This window comes from Scyliorhinus torazame, chromosome 28 (genome assembly GCF_047496885.1).
Source record: "Scyliorhinus torazame isolate Kashiwa2021f chromosome 28, sScyTor2.1, whole genome shotgun sequence".
Lineage (NCBI taxonomy): Eukaryota > Metazoa > Chordata > Chondrichthyes > Carcharhiniformes > Scyliorhinidae > Scyliorhinus > Scyliorhinus torazame.
In genome coordinates, this window is record NC_092734.1 from 2509842 (window position 1) to 2530601 (window position 20760).

The 20760-nt window shown below is 50.7% G+C and overlaps 1 protein-coding gene across 1 annotated transcript in view; it reads right to left on the reverse strand.

The window, feature by feature from the left end:
- LOC140403473 (pro-neuregulin-3, membrane-bound isoform-like) overlaps positions 1-20521 on the reverse strand; it is a 439024-nt gene extending 418503 nt beyond the window's left edge. Inside the window, exon 1 of the mRNA XM_072491373.1 lies at positions 20497-20521. The gene's annotated coding sequence lies outside the window, so the exon portion shown is untranslated. The remainder of the gene's footprint in view (positions 1-20496) is intronic.
- Positions 20522-20760: the final 239 nt, after the last annotated feature.

The following is a 20760-nucleotide window of genomic DNA, read 5'->3' on the forward strand; positions in this document are numbered from 1 at the left end:
GAATCACTAGCTTTCAGAGCGCAGCTCCTTCATCAATGAGCTACGCTCTGAAAACTAGTGATTCCAAACAAACCTGTTGGACTTTAACCTGTGTCGTAAGACTTCTTACTGTATCCTTAATTAACAGAGCTACCCCTCCACCTGCTCCTAACTTCCTGTCCTTCCTAAATATCATGTACAATAATAATCTTCATTATTGTCACAAGTAGGCTAACATTAACACTGCAATGAAGTTACTGTGAAAATCCCCTAGTCGCCACACTCCAGCGCCTGATCGGGTACACAGAGGGAGAATTCAGAATGTCCAATTCACCTAACAGCACGTCTTTCAGGACTTGTGGGAGGAAACCGGAGCCCTCGGAGGAAACCCACACAGACACGGGGAGAACGTGCAGACTCCGCACAGACAGTGACCCAAGCCGGGAATCGAACCTGGGACCCTGGAGCTGTGAAGGAACAGGGCTAACCATTGTGCTACCGTGCCGCCCATAATAGAATTGTAGAAAGTTTATGACAAAGAAAAAGGCCACGGCCTACTATGTCTGTGCTGGTTGATTCCCATCAACTCCAGTTTTGCTTGGACGCCTTGATGCCACACTCAGTTAAATGGTGCATTGATGTCAAGGGCACTCACTCTCACCTCACCTCTGGAGTTTAGCTCTTTTGTCCATGTTTGGGCCAAGGCTGTAATGAGGTAAGGAGCTGAATGGTCCTCGTGGAATCCAAACTGAGCATCAGTGAGTTTATTGCTGAGTAAGTGTCACTTGATAACACTTTTGTCAACACTTTCCATCACTTTGGCAACAATCAAGAGTAGACAAATGGCGCTAAGTACAGTTACAGTGTGTTCCCTATTGTGAAGGCCATAACGTGCCTTCGGCAGAGTGAAACTGTAGTTTATGAGTGCAGCTGACACACAGAGCAGTGTTTTGCAATGTGAAGATAGGTTTCACTCTGTTCTCCTGAGATTTGGCCTTAACCTGCAGCACTAATATAATTAACTGATGTTAAAAAGTTACATTTTCTTTTAGTAATTTAATATTTGACATTTAAAAATCATGTAAGAGAATATTCAATGTGGCAAAGTTAGTGTAATTAACAAACTGCTTTCCATGGAGTCTCAACTCATTTGAATTGTCTGCTTCAGAACAGCTTCAAACCTGCAACAAGATCTTGGGAGACGTCTCAGCATTCAATGAGAGTAAATTCCTGACCACTATCTCCAGCCAGGGATTGGATGGCAGGTGAATGGATTCTGAGCAATGAGGTGAAGGTCACAGCTCTGTTACTGAATATGACCAAGAGTACAAACCCTATCTGATTATTTCCCTCATCAGTTCAGTAATCCCCAGCTCCGCTGTTAAATGACCACAATCCAGAACAGAACGCCCAATTTCTGTTGGACTTTCTGTTCACCAAGGATTGTCAGACAATAACCATCAGAAAGGAATGTTACAAAGTTCACAACTTAATAAAGACACATTTGTCAATGCCCACTTTCCCTCTTTTCCTCACACTCTATGCAGCACGGTAGCATTGTGGATAGCACAATTGCTTCACAGCTCCAGGGTCCCAGATCCGATTCCGGCTTGGGTCACTGTCTGTGCGGAGTCTGCACGTTCTCCCCGTGTGTGCGTGGGTTTCCTCCGGATGCTCAGTTTCCTCCCACAGTCCAAAGATGCGCAGGTTAGGTGGATTGGCTGTGCTAAATTGCCCTTAGTGGTCAAAATTGCCCTTAGTGTTGGGTGGGGTTACTGGGTTATGGAGATAGGGTGGGGGTGTGGCCTTGGGTAGGGTGCTCTTTCCAAGAGCCGGTGCAGACTCGATGGGCCAAATGGCCTCCTTCTGCACTGTAAATTCTATGATTCTCTTCTCCCTCACATTCCCCTCTGACACTTGCATTTATCCCCTTGCATTTCCCCACACTCCGACCTGACACAGTGGCTGCAGTTTAGACAACCTGCACCATTACCTCCGGTGTCCTTGGCCCCTCTCCTATTTCTCATCTACCCTAATGATACCCAGCTCTTACCTCCCACCACCTATCTCAACTTATTTTTTATTCCTTCAAGGGATGTGGGCTTTGTTGGCGAGGCCAGCATTTATTACCCATCCCTAATTGTCCTTATACTGAATTGGTGCTCGGCAATTTCAGAGGGCAGTTAAGAGTCAACCACATTGCTGTGGGTCTGCAGTCACATGGAGGCCACACCAGATGAGGAAGGCAGATTTCCTCCCCTGAAGGGCATGAGTGAACAAGATGGGATTTTACAACAATTGATAATGGTTTTCATGATCATCATTAGGTTTTCAACTGCAGATTTTTAAAAATTGAATTCAAATTCCACCAGATACCGTGAGTGGGATTCAAACGTGGGTCCCCACAGCACAACCTTGGGTTTATGGATCATTAGTCCAATGACAATACCACTATGCCACCATCTCCTCTTAACTCCTCCACTGTATCACTATTGTCAGACTGATTATCCAACATCCAATAAGCAAACATTTCCTCCAATTAAATGTTGGAAAGAACATTGTTTTCCGTCCCTTGACAAACTCTACTCTGTAGCTACCCGAACGACGTGTTGTTAGGTAATTGGACATTCTGAATTCTCTCTCCGTGTACCCGAACAGGCTCCGGAATGTGGTGACTTGAACATTCCCGATGTTAACTACTTCACCATTGGTGGCCGCGCCATCAATTGTCCAAGCCCCAAGCTCTAGACATTCCTCCCTAAACCGCTCTGCCTCTCCATCTTGTGGCACGTAGCACACTGGTTAGCACTATTGCTTCACAGTTCCAGGGCCCCAGGTTCGATTCCCGGCTTGGGTCACAGTCTGTGCGGAGTCTGCACGTTCTCCCCGTGACTGTGTGGGTTTCCTCCGGGTGCTCTGGTTTCCTCCTGCAAGTCCCGAAAGACCTGCTGTTAGTTGAACTGGATATTCTGAATTCTCCTTCTGTGTGGCGACTGGGGAATTTTCACAGTAACTTCATTGCAATGTTAATGTAAGCCGACTTGGGTAATAAAGATTATTATCTCATATTCCTCCTTTCTATTGTTCCTCTTTGACAAAGCGTTTGACCACTTGCCCTAATATTTCCTGATGTGGCTCAGCCAATGCTTTACAACATCATAGGTGCTATATAAATGTAAACTGTTGATTAATGAGAATCAGAATTAGAGCAGATGCTGCGAAAAGCCTGTCTTCTAGCTTTAAAACAGCTGTTATGTAGACTTGGCGTGCAGCTACAACTCGTTAATTAGATAACTGCCTTAAAACAGATTTTCAGAGGCTTGATTCAGAGCATAATTGCAGTCTACCTTCAGCACCACCTTTACTCGAAGCTTCTTTGGGCTGCATTAGAGTGCTTAAGTGGGAGTTTGATGACTGAGGGAGTTTGGTGAAGAGAAAAGGCGCTCCTTTCATTTTACACCTTTCCTCAGAAAGAAGATCTGTGGCCTGAGTAAGTAGGATCCGTTTCGTATTTCTCCTTTCCATAATATTCTATAAACTAGAGGAAATAAAAGTAAAGTGAGTAATTTAAGGGTAGGTCATGGCAGGACAGTTCGTCCATGTGGAATGCCTCTCTTGTGCAATGTGGGAAGTCAGGGTCACTTTCAGTGGCCAGGGTGACCACATGTGCAGCAGCTGTCACTGTGGAGGACCTGCAAGGATTGGATTGGATTTGTTTATTATCACGTGTACCGAGATACAGTGAAAAGTATTTTTCTGCGAGCAGCTCAATGGATCATTAAGTACATTAATATAAAATAAAATACATACTAGGGCAATACAAGGTACACATTGTAGCGACATAACCAGCATAGGGTGAAGCATATGGGGTGTAGTATTAATCAGGTCAGTCCATAAGAGGGTCGTTTGGGAATCTGGTAACAGTGGGGAAGGATGAGATCTTTGTTGATAGCATGTACAGTTAGGTGGTCATACCCAAGGTAAAGAGTACATAGGCAGAAAGGGAGGGCAGCAATGTTGTGCAGTGGGTAGCACTGCTGCCTCACGATGCCAAGATCCCAGATTCTATCCCGGCTCTGGGTCACTGTCCGTGTGGAGTTTGCACATTCTCCCCATGTCTGCGTGGGTTTCGCCCCCACAACCCAAAGATGTGCAGGCTAGGTGGATTGGCCACGCTAAATTGCACCTTAATTGGAAAAAATGAATTAGGTACTCTAATGTATTTTTTAAAAACAGGCTGAAAGAGAATTGGTGACTGCCAGATGGAGTAAAAACAGTAGGTCGGTAGTGCAGGCCTTGACAGGGCCCATCTCCTCCTCAACAGACTGTCTATTTTAGATACTGCTGAGGGAGATGGTTTATTCAGGGGAATGCAGGAAGAGCCAAGTCTGTGACATTATGAGTAGCTCTGCTGCATTGTGGGTGGGAGGGGAGCAATAGTACCAGGGGATACTATTGTAAGGTGAACAATTAGACAATTTTGTGGCCGCAGATGTGACATCGGAATGGTATGTTACATCCCTGGTACCAAGGTCGAGAATGTCACTGAGCAGCTACAGGACATTCTGAAGGGGGAGGGGGAACAGCCAGAGGTCGGTCCATATCGGTATCTGCGACATACGTTAAAAGAGGGATAAGGTCCTGAAAGAGTAGAATGTAGGGAGCTGGAAATAAATTAAAAAGCACAATTTCAGTAATCTCAGGATTATTCCCAGTTCCAGGTGTTCGATAGATTTGGAATAGGAGACGAGGCCAGTTGAACATGTAGGACAGAGGGATTTAGATTTCCTGAGGCATTGGGACAGAGTCTGGTGAAGATGGGACCTGTAAAGCTGAACAGGACCAGAATCAATGTCCTTGCAGGGATTGAGATGAATGAGAATTTTAGATATATTGGATTATAAATGTTTGGCAATTTAAGAGTTAACAACCAGGGTTAGAGTGTGTTTCACTGCAGTTGTCGTGTTTTTAAAATAATATTGTTTTGCTGTTAGGAGCTAAAGGTTAAATTGACCATTGCAAAAGCCGGGGCTAATGCAGTTGTCTGACTAGGGAGGAGTTCCTGGAGAGTTGGTATGTTTTCAACCTAGGGAGTTAATTTGTCTTCAGCTTGGGGAGATTATGTCACTTCTGGGTGGAGCTAAGGTATTCAGATATTTTGAGAAAGCTTTTGAGTTGACTTCTGCTCTGGCTAACGTGGAGACCACATTTAAGGCAGTTTGCTCTCATAGTAGGATAGTTAAAAAAAGAGTAATAGTATTTAAAGTAGTGCAGACTTGTCTGAGGACAAGGGGGAAGCAGAAACAAATCAGTTGGAGCAGTGTTTTGAAGATATTCGGCCAGAGTCTGCAGGGGTTCTGACAGGACCCAACTCTGTTCTAGAAAGCAAGTATTACTCTGTGCCATTGGGATGTAGATTGGATTGGGAGCTGTTTTTATTTTCCTTTCTTGTTGTTTAACTGGGAATAGGGTTGCGATTAAGGGTATTGTATTCACTGTATTGAGTAGTATTGTTTAAGGGTATTTGTAAGCTATTTTCAGGTGTGATGTTAAAGAGTTTGACATTGTGTTCATTAGAAGTTATGTTTTAAAATAGCAAATTCCTTTCTCTTCGTGCAATCACTCCTGGAGGTATTCTTTCTGCACAGTCTTACAAAATAAAACAAAATATTGGGGGTTTGGTCCAGTATCCGAGCCACTGTCCTGGTCTAGTCTCAGATCGTAATAAAATATTCACCAGTACTGTGGGTGCAGGATTAAATGAGAGTGGCAGGTGGGTGGGAACCAGAGCGAGGAGACAGAAGAGAGGGAGACAATGATAGAAATTCTAGACCGAAAAGTGAAAGAAAAAGTGAAAGGCAGAGGCAAACAGGACCATAATACCAAAAACGATGTGTAAATATATTATAAAGACAAGTCTCAAGGCACTGTATCTGAATGCAGGGAGCATTCGAAATAAGGTTGATGAGTTAACAGTGTAAAGGGGTACAACATGATTGCGATTATGCAAGCATGGTTGCAGGTGACCAACACTGGGAACTGAATATCCAAGGGTATTTGATATTTAGGAAGACAAGCAAAAGGGAAAAGGTGTGGTGGCTTTGTTAGTCAAGGATCGTTACGATTCCAGTTGCTGTTACTACTGGATGGGAAGGTTCCAGAATGGGACCCTGGCTCAGGAGATCATACGTTTTTTTTAAAGAAAACATGGAGAAACAAAGTCACAGGACTAATTAGGTTTTACAAACAAGAAAAAAACCATTTATTAAACATGAACAGTTTGCTATAATACAATATTTCTTTATTCCTCCAAGCTTCAGAAATGTATATACATTCCAAAGATAACACCCTGCTGTGAAACTAAATGGCCAATGCCATTCAATCGATCTTCTGTGGATCTTCTCTCACAATAACTCCAGATGATAGTCAGTCACAAGTGTTTCCATTCCCAGAAAGGAATGCTTTAAAATCTTCTTTCAAACAATGCTTTCCATGATTTGTTTGCATTAAGAATTTGCTTCAGGTTTTCCACCTATCTTGTCAAACAAAGCTTTTGCTCCATTTTTAAAAAAAAATGTTTTTATTAAGGCACTTATAATTTTAACAATTTTCAAGAAAAAAACCCCAATGTGAACAACACACACACAGCCAACAACCAAGTCCAGCCAATGTGGCTCACATACTGATGCACAATCAATTACTCGTGAGACAAGGAGAGTCATACTAATCGGCTTTAATCAGCTAGAACTGTACCCAGCAGCTTCGATACGGAAAGTGAAGGCTGCTGGGATGGCATGGGTTCTTATACCACGCCTCTCAGGGCAGAGCTACGTACGTTGGCCAATGGTAGACTCCTAGGTCTAGCCAATGGGCATCCACCTCTCAGGTACTGCAATACCTGGTATTACCACATTCACCCCCTGTTAAAAATGAACCGAGAGGGGTGATGGCCAGTGTTACTGTTGCCTTTTGCATGGTAGGACCAGGTATTGCAGGTACCATGATGTCGAGGGTAACGGAGAAAGTTTTTATTGTGCAGCAATCAGACGATCGGGTGGCCTGGTCGTCCTTCTGGAGCGTCTGGGCTTCGGCGATGATCCTGGTGGGGGCCCCGGCGGTTGTGGCTCCGGGAACGTGGTGTCTTCCTCCCTGGCAGCTTTGTCACCCCTAAGCGGCGCTGTTGGGGCGAAAAGTGGGCAGGGGGAGGGGTGCCTGTAGGGGGCGTCGGTGCTCGTTCAGCGCCGGTTAGGGGCGGCGGCAGTACTGACCCTCCGGTCAGGTGCTGCGGGGACGGTGGGGGTGGGGGCAGTGGTGCGGGTGCGCGTGGGGCTCCGGCGGGCGGCAGGTCCCAAAGGGAGACCGTGTCTTGGCGGCCGTCGGGGAAGGCCACATAGGCGTACTGGGAGTTTGCATGCAGCAGGTGGACCCTCTCGACCAACGGGTCCGACTTGTGCGTCCTCACATGTTTTCGCATCAGGATGGGTCCGGGTGTCGCTAGCCAGGTTGGGAGCGAGGTCCCGGAGGAGGACTTCCTGGGGCAAACAAGGAGACGTTCGTGAGGTGTCTGGTTTCTGGTAGTACCGAAACCAGACACCTAGCGACCGAATGGAGTGAAGGGCCACTGGGAGAACTTCTTGCCAGCAGGAGACTGGGAGATTCCTGGACCGAAGGGCCAGCAGGACCGTCTTCCTGACCGTTCCGTTCTCCCTCTCTACCTGCCCGTTTCCCCGGGGGTTGTAACTGGTCGTCCTGCTGGAGGCGATGCCTTTGCTGAGCAGGAATTGACGCAGTTCGTCACTCATAAAGGAGGACCCCCTATCACTGTGAATGTATGCGGGGAAACCAAACAGTGTAAAAATACCCTGGAGGGCCTTGATGACGGTGGTTGCGGTCATGTCTGGGCAGGGGATGGCGAATGGGAACCCGGAGTGTTCGTCAATCACGTTCAGGAAGCACGTGTTGCGGTCGGTGGAGGGGAGGGGGGCCCTTGAAATCCATGCTGAGGCGTTCGAAAGGGCGGGAAGCCTTTATCAGATGCGCTCTTTCTGGCCGGTAGAAGTGCGGTTTGCACTCCGCGCAGATTCGGCAGTCCCTGGTGACTGTCCTGACCTCCTTGATGGAGTAGGGCAGGTTGCGGGTCTTAACGAAATGAAAGAAACGAGTGACCCCCGGCTGGCAGAGGTCCTCGTGGAGGGCTCGGAGGCGGTCTACTTGTGCGGTGGCACAAGTGCCGCGGGACAGGGCGTCAGGAGGCTCGTTTAGCTTCCCGGGATGGTACAAGATCTCGTAATTGTAGATGGAGAGTTCTATCCTCCACCGCAAGATCTTGTCGTTCTTAATCTTGCCCCGCTGTGCATTATCTAACATGAAGGCCACCGACCATTGGCCCGTGAGGAGAGTGAATCTCCTGCCGGCCAGGTAATGCCTCCAGTGTCGCACAGCTTCTACTATGGCCTGGGCCTCCTTTTCGACCGAGGAGTGGCGAATTTCGGAAGCATGGAGAGTGCGGGAGGAGAAAGCCACGGGCCTGCCCACTTGGTTGAGGGTGGCCGCCAGAGCTACGTCGGACGCATCGCTCTCGACCTGGAAAGGGAGGGACTCGTCGATGGCAGGCATCGTGGCTTTTGCGATGTCCGCTTTGATGCGGCAGAAGGCCTGGCGGGCCTCCGTCGACAGGGGGAAGGACTGGATCAGGGGTCGAGCCTTGTCTGCGTAATTAGGGACCCATTGTGCATAATAGCTAAAGAAGCCGAGGCAGCGCTTTAGGGCCTTGGGGCAGTGAGGTAGGGGGAACTCCATACGGGGGCGCATGCATTCAGGGTCGGGGCCTACGACTCCATTTTGCACTACGTAGCCTCGAATGGCTAGGCGGTCGGTGCTAAACACGCATTTCTCCTTATTGTAGGTCAGATTAAGGATATTTGCGGTCTGGAGAAATTTTCGGAGGTTGGTGTCGTGGTCCTGCTGGTCATGGCCGCAGATGGTGACGTTATCAAGATACAGGAACGTTGCGCGTAAGCCGTACCGGTCAACCATTCGGTCCATCTCACGCCGGAAGACCGAGACCCCGTTCGTGACACCGAAGGGAACCCTTAAAAAGTGATAGAGCCGCCCATCTGCTTCGAAGGCAGTGTACTGGCGGTCCCCATGACGGAGGGGCAGCTGGTGGTAGGCAGACTTGAGATCCACCGTGGAGAAGACCTTGTATTGCGCAATCCTGTTTACCAGGTTGGCTATACGGGGGAGAGGGTACGCGTCCAGCTGCGTAAACCGGTTGATGGTCTGACTATAGTCGATGACCATCCTATGTTTCTCCCCGGTCTTTACCACCACTACTTGAGCCCTCCAGGGGCTGTTGCTTGCTTCGATGACCCCTTCCTTCAGCAACCTTTGGACCTCGGACCTGATGAAGGTCCGGTCCTGGGCACTGTACCGTCTGCTCCTGGTGGTGACGGGTTTGCAATCCGGGGTGAGGTTTGCAAACAGGGAAGGCGGGTCGACCTTAAGGGTCGCGAGGCCGCAGACAGTAAGGGCGGGGTACAGGGCCGCCAAATTTAAAGGTCAGGCTTTGTAGGTGGCACTGGAAATCCAGCCCAAGAAGGGTGGCTGCGCAGAGGTGCGGCAGAACGTACAGGCGGTAATTGCGGAATTCCCTACCTTGGACAGTGAGGTTCGCTAGGCAGAACCCCTTTATCTCCACTGCGTGTGACCCGGAGGCCAGGGAGATCCGTTGGTTTACGGGATGGGTGACAAGGGAACAGCGCCTTACCGTGTCGGGGTGGACAAAGCTTTCCGTGCTCCCGGAGTCGATCAGGCACGTCACGTGGCCGTTGATGGCGATCGTTGTGGTGGCTTTCACTAGCGTCCGGGGCCGACTCTGGTCCAGGGTCACGGAGGCCAGCTGCAGTAAGGGGAAGGTCTGGTCAGGCAGCGTGGAGTCGGCAGTGCTGGGGGCCTGAGCCGGTCCCGGGTAACGGAGGCCAGCTGTAGCAAGGAGGAGTTCTGGTCAGGCAGCGTGGAGTCGGCGGTGCTGGGGGCTCGAGGCCGGTTCAGGGTAACGGAGGCCAGCTGCAGCAAGGGGGAGTTCTGGTCAGGCAGCGTGGAGTCGGCAGTGCTGGGGGCTCGAGGCCGGTTCAGGGTAACGGAGGCCAGCTGCAGCAAGGGGGAGTTCTGGTCAGGCAGCGTAGAGTCGGCAGCGCTGGGGGCTTGAGGCCCCATCCAAGATGGCGTCAGCCACGGGTCGCAGATGGAGTCCGGGGATACAGAAGATGGCATCGGTGAGGGACAAAATGGCGGCGCCCACCCACCCAGCGTGGTGGCTGGGGGGCAAAATGGCCGAGCCCGTGGATCGCACGTTGCCTGGGGGTAGGAGGGCGGCGGTGGGCCTTGGGACGGCCGGGACCTGGAACAAAGGTTGCTGGTAATTGCTGGCGACCGCTGCCACGGCACGGGCCTGGCAGACCGCGACATAGTGGCCCTTCTTGCCGCACCCTTTGCAGGTGGCGGTGCGGGCCGGGCAGCGCTCGCGGAGATGATTCGCTTGGCCACAGAAGAAGCAGCGTTGGCCGGCGGTGAAAACAGGCCTGCGGGGTTAGCGGGCAAGTCTGGGGTGCTGCCGCGACGGGGTGCCACGCAGCCCAGGGGGGCGCCATGCGCCCAGGAGCAAAAGCCAGTGCGTTTTTGTACACAACGTCCATAGACCCTGCCAGGGCCCGTGCCTCAGTGAGGCCCAGCGTGTCCATTTCAAGGAGCCTTCTGCTGATGTCGGGGGAAGACATACCTGCCACGAAAGCGTCCCAAATTAAATGTTCCGTGTGCTCGTTCCCCATGACTGGTGGGCAGCCGCAGTTCCGGCCCAGCACTAGTAGAGCCCGATAGAAGTCCTCCAGTGTTTCTTCAGGGCTCTGCCTTCTAGTTGCCAACAGGTGACGGGCGTAGACCTGGTTCAGAGGACCGATATAATGTCCTTCTAGCAGCGTGATAGCTGCAGCATAATTCTCCGCCTCCTCGATCAGAGGGTAGATCGCAGGGCTGACTCGGGAGCGTAGAAGGTGCATTTTCTGCCTCTCCGTGGGGGTGTCGGCGGCCGTGTCGACGAAGCTCTTAAAACACGCCAGCCAGTGCTTGAAGATAGCAGCGGAGTTGTCTGCGTGGGGACTGAGCTGAAGGCACTCCAGCTTGATGCGGAGGTCCATCCTTTCAGAAGTAATAGCTGATTAAATCAATCAATTACTCGTGAGGCAAGGAGAGTCATACTAATCGGCTTTAATCAGCTAGAACTGTACCCAGCAGCTTCGATACAGAAAGTGACGGCTGCTGGGACGGCATGGGTTCTTATACCCCGCTTCTCAGGGCGGAGCTACGTACGTTGGCCAATGGTAGACTCCTAGGTCTAGCCAATGGGCATCCACCTCTCAGGGTCTGCAATACCTGGTATTACCACACATACACAATTCCCCAATCCCAATTTCCCACTAAACATTTCCCACCTCATCCAATCCCCCCATGCCTCCCTCTTTTCTTTTTACACTCCCCCCCCCTCCACTCCCACTGCCGACAGCTTAATTTTCCCCAAAGAAGTCAATAAACGGCTGCCACCTCCGGGCGAACCCTAGCATTGATTCTCTCAGGGCGAACTTGATCTTCTCAAGCCTGAGAAACCCGTCCATGTCACTGACCCATACCCCTGATTTTGGTCCCTCCACGCCAACCAGATCCGTCTCCGGGCTACCAGGGAGGCAAAGGCAAAAAGTCAGTCTCCCTCACCCCTGGGCTCCCGGGTCATCCGACACACCACAAATCGTCACCTCTGGATTCGGAACCACCCATACCTTCAATACCTTCGACGTGACATCGGCAAATCCCGGCCCAAATCCTCTAAGCCTCGGACGTGCCAAAAACATATGGACATGATTCGCGGGCCCACCCGCACACCGCCCACACCTGCCCTCCACCCCTTCAAAGAACCTGCTCATCCAGGCCACATTCATGTGCACCCTGTGGACCATCTTAAATTGTATCAGCCGAAGCCTGGCATACGACGAGGATGCATTGACTGCCTCCGCACAAAGTCCCCCACCTGCAAGTAGTGGAACCCATTCCCACCGGGTAGTTCGAATTCCATCTAAAATTCCTCAAAACACGGAAAGCCCCTATCTATAAACAAATCCCTGAACCGCTCGAACCCCGCCCACTGCCACCCCCGAAATCCCCCATCCAGCCCCTCCCTGGAGCAAACCGGTGGTTGCCACAAATTGGTGCCCATAACGACGCCCCCCTCCATCCCCATGTGCTTCCGCCACTGTCCCCACACCCTCAGGGCAGCCACTACTATCGGGCTTGTGGAGTACCAAGCCGGCGAGAATGGCAGAGTGTCCCTATACGAGGCCGCCTCCACCTGCTCCCACACCTACCCCTCCCCCACTACCTGACCATTGCTATGTTCGCCCAATAATAAAGTTCGGAAGGGGCAGTCCCGCCTCCCCTCCCCCACCCCCTCGACGCCACTCCAGCAGCACCTTCTTCACCCACCCACACAAACCCAGAGACCACCACATTCACCCTCTTGAAGCAAGCCTTGGGGATAAAAATTGAGAGGCTCTGAAATATAAACAAAAACCTTGGGAGAACCGTCATCTTGGGAGAACCAGGGACTGGTTTAGCACACTGGGCTAAATCGCTGGCTTTTAAATCAGACCAAGGCAGGCCAGCAGCGCGGGTTCAATTCCCGTACCAGCCTCCCCGAACAGGCGCCGGATGTGGCGACTAGGGGCTTTTCACAGTAACTTCATTGAAGCCTACTTGTGACAATAAGCGATTTTCATTTCATTTCATTTCTTCACCGTCTGGACCCTCCCCGCCAGTGACAACGGAAGCACATCCCACCTTCTAAAGTCCGCCTTCATCTGCTCCACCAACCGAGCCAGATTCAGCGTGTGCAGCTGCTCCTATTCCCGCGCCACCTGTATGCCCAAATACCGAAAGCTCCCTCCCACTACCTTAAACGGCAACTCTTCCAGCCTCTTCTCCTGCCCCCACGTTTGGATCGGAAAGACTTCGCTTTTTTGCCCATGTTCAATTTACCCCAAAAACCGGCCGAATTCCTCCAGGATGCCCATAATCCCCCCCAGCATGTCCGAAATGTCCAGAAGTAGGTCGCCCGCGTACAGAGAGGCCCTGTGCTCCATCTGTTCTACCCCCTGCTAGTCCTTTGATGCTCTCAGCGCCATCGCCAGTGGCTCTATAGCGACGGCAAAAAGCAGTGCGGAGAATGGGCATCCCTGCCTCGTCCAGCCTAAAATAGTCCGAGCTCACGCGATTCCTCCTCACACTCGCCACCGGTGCCTGGTACAGCAACCGGACCCAGTCCACAAAACCCTGCCCAAACCGCCCCAGGACCTCCCATAAGTATTCCCGCTCCACCCAATCGAAGGCCTGTCCGCATCCGTGGCAACCACCACCTCCACCTCTCATCCCTCGGAGGGCACCATTATCACATTTAACAGCCTTCTGATATTCGCCGCCAAATGTCCAGCGACTACCTCTCCAACATCTGGCTCTGCCAGCCCTGGCGGTTCAATGGCCTGCACCATCATGTCGATGCCCTCAGCAATGCCCCTCAGTGACTGAGACATGCTCTGCAGTGACTCAGCCATTCCCACCTGAGCGGCACATGTCCCACAGAACCTTATCAAGGTCAGCTTGGTACTGGGTTACATCCCCCAGCAAGTTGGACATTCTGCCTATGCCCTCAGCCATGGCCGTCACCGACTGCGCGACGCCCTGGACACCTTCACTCATGGTGCCGATGTTGAATCCCAAGTTTCTTTACCCGTCAGTCTGGCCTCAATAAAGGTCGAGATGGATTTGCAGGTACAACATTAGTTATTTTATTTAGCTTGCAAGCTTGATTCCTCTCACAGAAACATAGGACACATCCAGTCTCCTACATCCAGGAAAGCGAATGAACAAAGAGACAAAGGGATCTCTGCAAATCAATTCAAATGGTATCAGGTTTCACATACTCGACGCCCATAGGTCATCCGATATCCCTCCTGACCTGTTTGATCTATTCTGATTGGCTCACTTCCAATCCCTTCCTCTGGCCCTTATTATTCAGCATCACTCTCGTAGACACACCTCTTCCTGCTTTTCCATGCGGTCTGAAATCCTTTGTCTATGAACTAACCAGAATCAAAGTGGCCTATTTCTACTTTACATTAACTAATATCTCTAAAGTAACTATTTTATATCACATTCGTCACCGACGTTGTGCACCAGGCTCTCCACTGCAGTCACCACCCTAGAGGTGTTGGCTTCGGTGCCACTCATTGCCAGCGACATATCCAGCGCCTGTAGCCTCTGGGGCTCCTGCAAGCCTGACCCTAAGCAGCTATGGGTCTGCTGGAGTGACGCTGACATCTCCCTCTGTATGTCCCGGCCTCTCCCCATCGTCTCCATCAGCTCTTGGATAGCCTCTTCCATAGGTTCAGCATCAGGCTGGGACCCAGCTGGGTCTTGGGATCCGGCAGCCCTCCGACTGCTGTCTCGCCTGGGGGTTCCTACCTCCACCCGATGTACATCAGCAGCATTGTGGTGCTCACCAGATTGTGCCCCAGATGCCTGACCACTAACATGTCCCACCGAGGTGTGTGTATCTGCGCAGGGAGGGCGGGGATGACAGCTGTGACGCGACATCCTTGGAGCTCTCCTCTGAGGTGTTCTTATGGGATACTGGAGAGGGGGCTGCCCGGGATGGGTCGGCTGGAGGACCTGCAGGAGAATGGACATGTGGTCCGTGGGATGGATGGGTCAGTCACGTTTGATAGGTCCTCCGGGTGGAGCCTGGTGGTTCCTCGCCTCTGCAGCGTCCGCGAGCCTCCGCGTTGGTGACAGCCCTGACCTTGGCCACACCAGTCAACTTCAGGGCACGCTCATTGAAGGTGGTGGGGATTCTGTTGTCTGGAGCACCACTGCCAGACTGATTGAGGGAGAGCTTTTCCTGAGGAGACAGAGAGGGCATTGTTAGCCACACGCATGGTTCATAGTGGTGGGATGGTGGGTGTGAAGGAAGGGTTGGGAGTGCTGAAGGGGGAGGGGCAGTGGAGGGATGGTTGGGGGTCGCATGGAGAGTTTGGGGGTGTGGATGCTCCTATCAGAGGGTGAAATGCCTCAGTGGCTCAGCGGGGGGGCGGCGGCACATTGGTGTCTCTGCGCACAGTGTAGACCTCAGCAGGGGGGGGGGGGGGCACATTAGTGTCTCTTTGCACAGTGTAGGTCCTTGACCTTTTTTCTGCACTGGAGGCCAGTCCTCCTGATCACACTCCCGGTGCACACAGCCCCCGCCATCTTTGTCCCAGGCAGCACTGGCTGCCCTATGGCTGACCCTCCTGGACCCTTGGGGGAACAGGACATCCCTCCTGGCCTTCACAGTGTCTAACAACCTCCCCAGGTTTACGTTCCCGAATCTTGGGGCCGGTCTCCTGGGCACCACTGTTGCGAGCTGGCTGCAGCTCGCTGAGCAAGTGCTGCTTCAGTGATGCTCAACCTTGTTCGCAGGGGGCTGGTGCCGGCGTAAGTCAGAGAGATCTGGGCGTGTAGGTCCAAAGATCTTTGAAAGTAGCAACACAAGTGGACAAGGTAGTCAAGAAAGCATACGGAATGCATTGTTCTTTGTTCTTTATGTCCCGCTCTCAGATGGGAATGACCGAGGCACAGCGGAGCTTGTCTCAGTCGTAGGTGGGCATGCTTGGGCACTTCAGAGCATGGTCCGGTCACTGGGGGATGTGTTCCAGTCACTGAGGAGCATCGCCGAGGACGTCAACACGATGGTGTGGATTAACCACCAGGGCTGGCAGAGTCAGATGATGCAGGGGCAGTCAAAGCCCAAACCAGCTGCCCCTCCATCCCAAGTGAGCCCCAGGGCCCTATGGGCACCAATTGGGAGGAGGGGTGTGCTGAATACCAACCAGAACCCGTCCCATTGGGCGGCGGCGGTGGCCACCAGCACTCCAGAGTTCCACCCCTCTGATGAGGCTGCGTCTCGGGGTCGGCACACGGGATAGGGCGACACGGCTGTGCGTGTGCCGGCAAGAAGTGAGCTGGGGCCCTCCGACCCCAGAGCCCCCAGAGGACGCTCGCCAGGGCATCGAAGGCCATGGGATGAGGTAAGCAGCTGGCTGACTCCACCATCCTGGGGAAACACCAAGACGTAGTGGTAGAGCTGGGAGAGCCAGGCATCACTGAGGGCACTGGGGTAGGGGGTGGGGTTGGCCCAGGCGGCTCTATTGGAAATGGGGTATTGTACAGCACATTAATCAACTTTAAAAAAAAGAAATTTAGAGTACCCAATTCATTTTTTCCAATTAAGGGGCCATTTAGCGTGTTCCATCCACCTACCCTGCACATCTTTGTGTTGTGGGGGCAAAACCCACGCAAACACAGGGAGAATGTGCAAACTCCACACGGACAGTGACCCATTAAACAACTCTTTGCACAAACATCATGATGCCTTTGTCACCTTCCTCCGCAATGCAGGCTGACCCCCAGACCCTTTGCCTGACTCTCCAGGCAACCCCCCATCCCCATGGCACTCACCCACCCTCTGGCTGTGGTCATGTCCCGGGAGCCGTGTCCCAGCCCCTGGGTGTTCGGATGTTAGCTGATGCGTGTGTGCTGTTGAGTCCCACAGTGTCCAGGCATCAAGGTGTGATCGGAATGCTCGGAAATGACTTCCACATGCTACATGGCCCGCCTACCCACGGGGACCCACTTGGCATGTGTTAAGTGCTCACTTAACCACGACTGCCAATTCCCTATTAGCGATTGCCTTCAGCCGCACATCCAGAGGACTCAGCAGTCGGTGGGAGTTATGGGTGATCGGTGGGACAGACGGGCAGGATCCAAAGGTTGGCATGCTGGTGCCATGAGCAATTGCCCCCAGCGCCTCCCACCCCACTCTCGCATGACGGCCAACCCCTGCGGAGGGTCCCCCTACCCAAAGCCGAGGGTGCCCCATCCCCCACCGAGCACAGGGGTAGCAAGCCCACTGCCCCCTGGCTCTTTACCTGTGAGAAGAGATGGCTACTCACCTCCTCGGCTCCCCACAGAAGCCTTTCCGTCAGGTCCGTGTTTTAAAAAGGTATACTAATCGGCCAGCGTGAGGAGTACTTGCTGGGGAGGCTGGTGAATGACAGGAGGCTGTTGGATGATGGTAGCTCTCGTCAATTGTCTGGAAATGGGGCTAATGTGCTGATAATCGGTGTCTCGCCATGGTACGATGAGATTCCGAATTCGCCTAAGGGAGCAGGCCAGTTGCATCACAAACTGTTTGGCGCCTGGTTCCCATTTTTGGCGCCTCCTGCTATTCACCGGCCTCGCTATGCTTGAGCACGAGTGTAACGAGTCCGGAAGATCGCGGTCTCTGTTTTATTTTGATTAGATCGGGCCCAGAGTATTTTCTGTAATGTGGTGGCCGGAACTGTACACAAAATGCCTGCAGTGGACCAACCAGCATTTTATACAATTCCATCATTATATCCCTGCTTTTGTATTCAATACCTCGTACAATAAAGGGAAGCATTCCATATGTTTTCGTGACCACCTTGTCCACCTGTCCTGCCACCTTCAAGGAGCTGCGGACATGTACTCCAAGGTCTCTCACTTCCTCCACCCCTCTCAATATCTTTCTATTTATGGAGTATTGAGTATTCTCTTGCTGTGTTTGTCCTCCCCAAATGCATTACCCCACATTTTTCCAGATGCCACTTCTCTGCCACTCAACTAAACCACTGATACAATGCTGGAGTCGACAGCATTCCTCTTCACGATCAACTACATGGCAAATTTGTTTGTCATCTGAAAATTTGACAATCCTGCCTGCCACATTCAATTATCCATCAGAACCCCACCAAATATCCCAGGTGATGAACATGGTCATCTGAACCTCAAAAGACGGACAAGAAAAAACACTCAAAGGACAATGAATTTCATTTCACGAAGAAGTTTTTTTCCCCACTGTGCACAACCAAGAATGTGACTATCAGTAAATGAGAGACAATTTCACCCTCACAGTAAGATGTCAAAGAATTCTGCCACTGAATTATTTATCTGCTCTGTGGTAGGAATCAAACAACAGTGACCAGGAATCCAGACCCAGCCACAAACTGTCCGACATTACTTCACAGCAACCCCACCAATATCAGCTGCACCAAGGGTCCGACGACTATAGAACAACCCTGGGAGCTAAGAGACAAGCATTGAATGATTTTGAGGAGGTTATTCTTGTTCGTAAAGACAATAATTAAAGAAAATGTGCAGTCAAAGGGAAAATAAAATGAAATGAAATGAAAATCGCTTATTGTCACAAGTAGGCTTCAATGAAGTTACTGTGAAAAGCCCCTAGTCGCCACATTCCGGCGCCTGTTCGGGGAGGCTGGTACGGGAATTGAACTGTGCTACTGGCCTGCCTTGGTCTGCTTTCAAAGCCAGCGATTTAGCTCAGTGAGCTAAACCAGCCCCTAAATATAAATCACTTGTCACAAGTAGGCTTCAAATGAAGTTACTGTGAAAAGCCCCTAGTTGCCACATTCCGGTGCCTGTTCGGGGAGGCTGGTACGGGAATTGAACCGTGCTGCTGGCCTGCCTTGGTCTGCTTTAAAAGCCAGCGATTTATCCCAGTGTGCTAAACCAGCCCCGGGGAGGCGCCAAAAATGAGGAAGGAGAGAAGAGAAATAAATAGAAAAAATAAATCTTTGTTACGAGTAGCCATTTGTGAAATTGAAACATGGGTAAACAGAATAGAGTAGGATTATAGACTCTAGCATCTTCTTGCTGCAGTAAAGTCTCAAATAGTTTGTGGGTGATGCCAAAAGCAGTGAGCTAAGGAGAATAATAAACAGGAAAGATTAAAAGAAAGAGTTTCCATTATTATGGGGAACGAGGGAATACCCCGTGGATTTTAATGATTGATCATTTAAATCATGGCTGGCTTCAATTTTTCAGTTCCTGATTTTAGAATCATAGAATCCCTACAGTCCAGGAGGCCATTTGGCCCATCGAATCTGCACCTACCCTCTGAAAGAGCACCCCACCCAGGCCCAGTCCCCCAACCTACCCCCGTACCCACATCTAACTAAAGGAGTAATTTAGCATGGCCAATCCACATAACCTGCACACCTTTGATCTTGTAAAATCTGATTGAGTGATCACCTCTAATAATACTTCCTTCATATTTTTAAAGTTGTTTTAACCAACATATTGACAGAACATTCAGTCACCCAGCGTGGAAACCATTAAATAACCATGGCGATTGAACAAGAAAAAAAAAACAGAATCCCATTTTGGGTGCATTTAGCAGGGTGTTTCTTGGCACCTGCAGCGCCGGATGCGCCCCTGCAATCAAATGGGTCTTGTTTTTTGTGGCCAAGGCGAGGAATGCCTCGTCGAGGCTGCACTTAGCTTCAGTTCTAAATGCTACACCGATCTCCGGAACCCCTCCCCACCGTGGCCTCTGGACCACAATGCCCCAACTTACCAACCAGCAGGTCTTTGAGCCCCTTCTTACCCCACCTCACAAGGGTAGTGCACCCCCAGACCCAATCCCTGACAAGGGCAACTTGGCACCTGGGTCCCCTGGCAGTGCAATCCGGCCATCCTGGCAGTGCCAGGGTGGCAACACCAAGGTTCACGGGTACCATCGGGAGTGCAAGGGTACCACATTGCCCAGAGCACGACCATCTGGTGGTCTCTGATGGCCTGGTCCACATTTTGTGGACCAGTACTAAATGGCGCCACCATATGGTCTCCCAGGCCCAGGCGTTTGATCCCAGGCCCTGGGAGAATCTTGTGCAGACATATGCAAGTGAGGCTAACTGGTCACTTAAATATGCAAATCTGGATTCCGTCCAGTGAGGGCGAGATCCAGATCTCGATGTCTCGCAAGTTCGCGTTAGATCTCGCAGGGCATCCCAAGTGTTGTAAATCTCGCAAGAGGCCTCTTGCAAGATTTAATGGCTTTGTCGCGTCCTGAATCGAGACTGTTCGATCAGGCATCATTTGTAATATAGTATCACAATAATGCAATTTCCTTAAAAAGCTCTTGTAATCCCAGTTTAGGCTGAGATTTAGAAAATCAACACCTGGAATTGACATAGTTATTGGAAAATTTCAAAGCTCCCAATTCAAGCAAGCAAGGTAGAATGAGGGAAATGTTGTAACACATGTTTCACATTGCTTGCTCATGTTCAAAATTCAAAGTTCACATGTCATGAGGTTTGATCAACACTGAAAAATCCTGAGAATCTTGACACTATCATGGGAACCTCATCACCTGAACTGCAGCCATTAAAAGATAACACCCACCAACACCGAGGGCTAAATAAATGGGACCTTTTTTGACCATCATCCACATTTTCAATGTTATCGCCGGGATTTTTGCATTGAATACGAGACTAAAACCCGATTCGAACTACCTTTCACATCTCAACACTTTGAAAATCCTCACTTATTTTTACTTACCTACAAGAAAAGTTGTGTCCAGTTTGTGTTACTATCCATCTAATCACCATGTCTACTTCAGTAAATGTCACATATTAACTGCGAAAGAATCAATGGGTTAGAATCTGTAAGCTGATGTATTACTGTAACACAACTAATCTTTCCAAGGCAATGAGAAATTAAAAGGGAATGTATTTCCCCATATACATATAATGGGGAAGACAATGTAACATTGCTTCCTATAATACATTCATACAATGCTAAATAGTCAATTCCAAGTCTGAT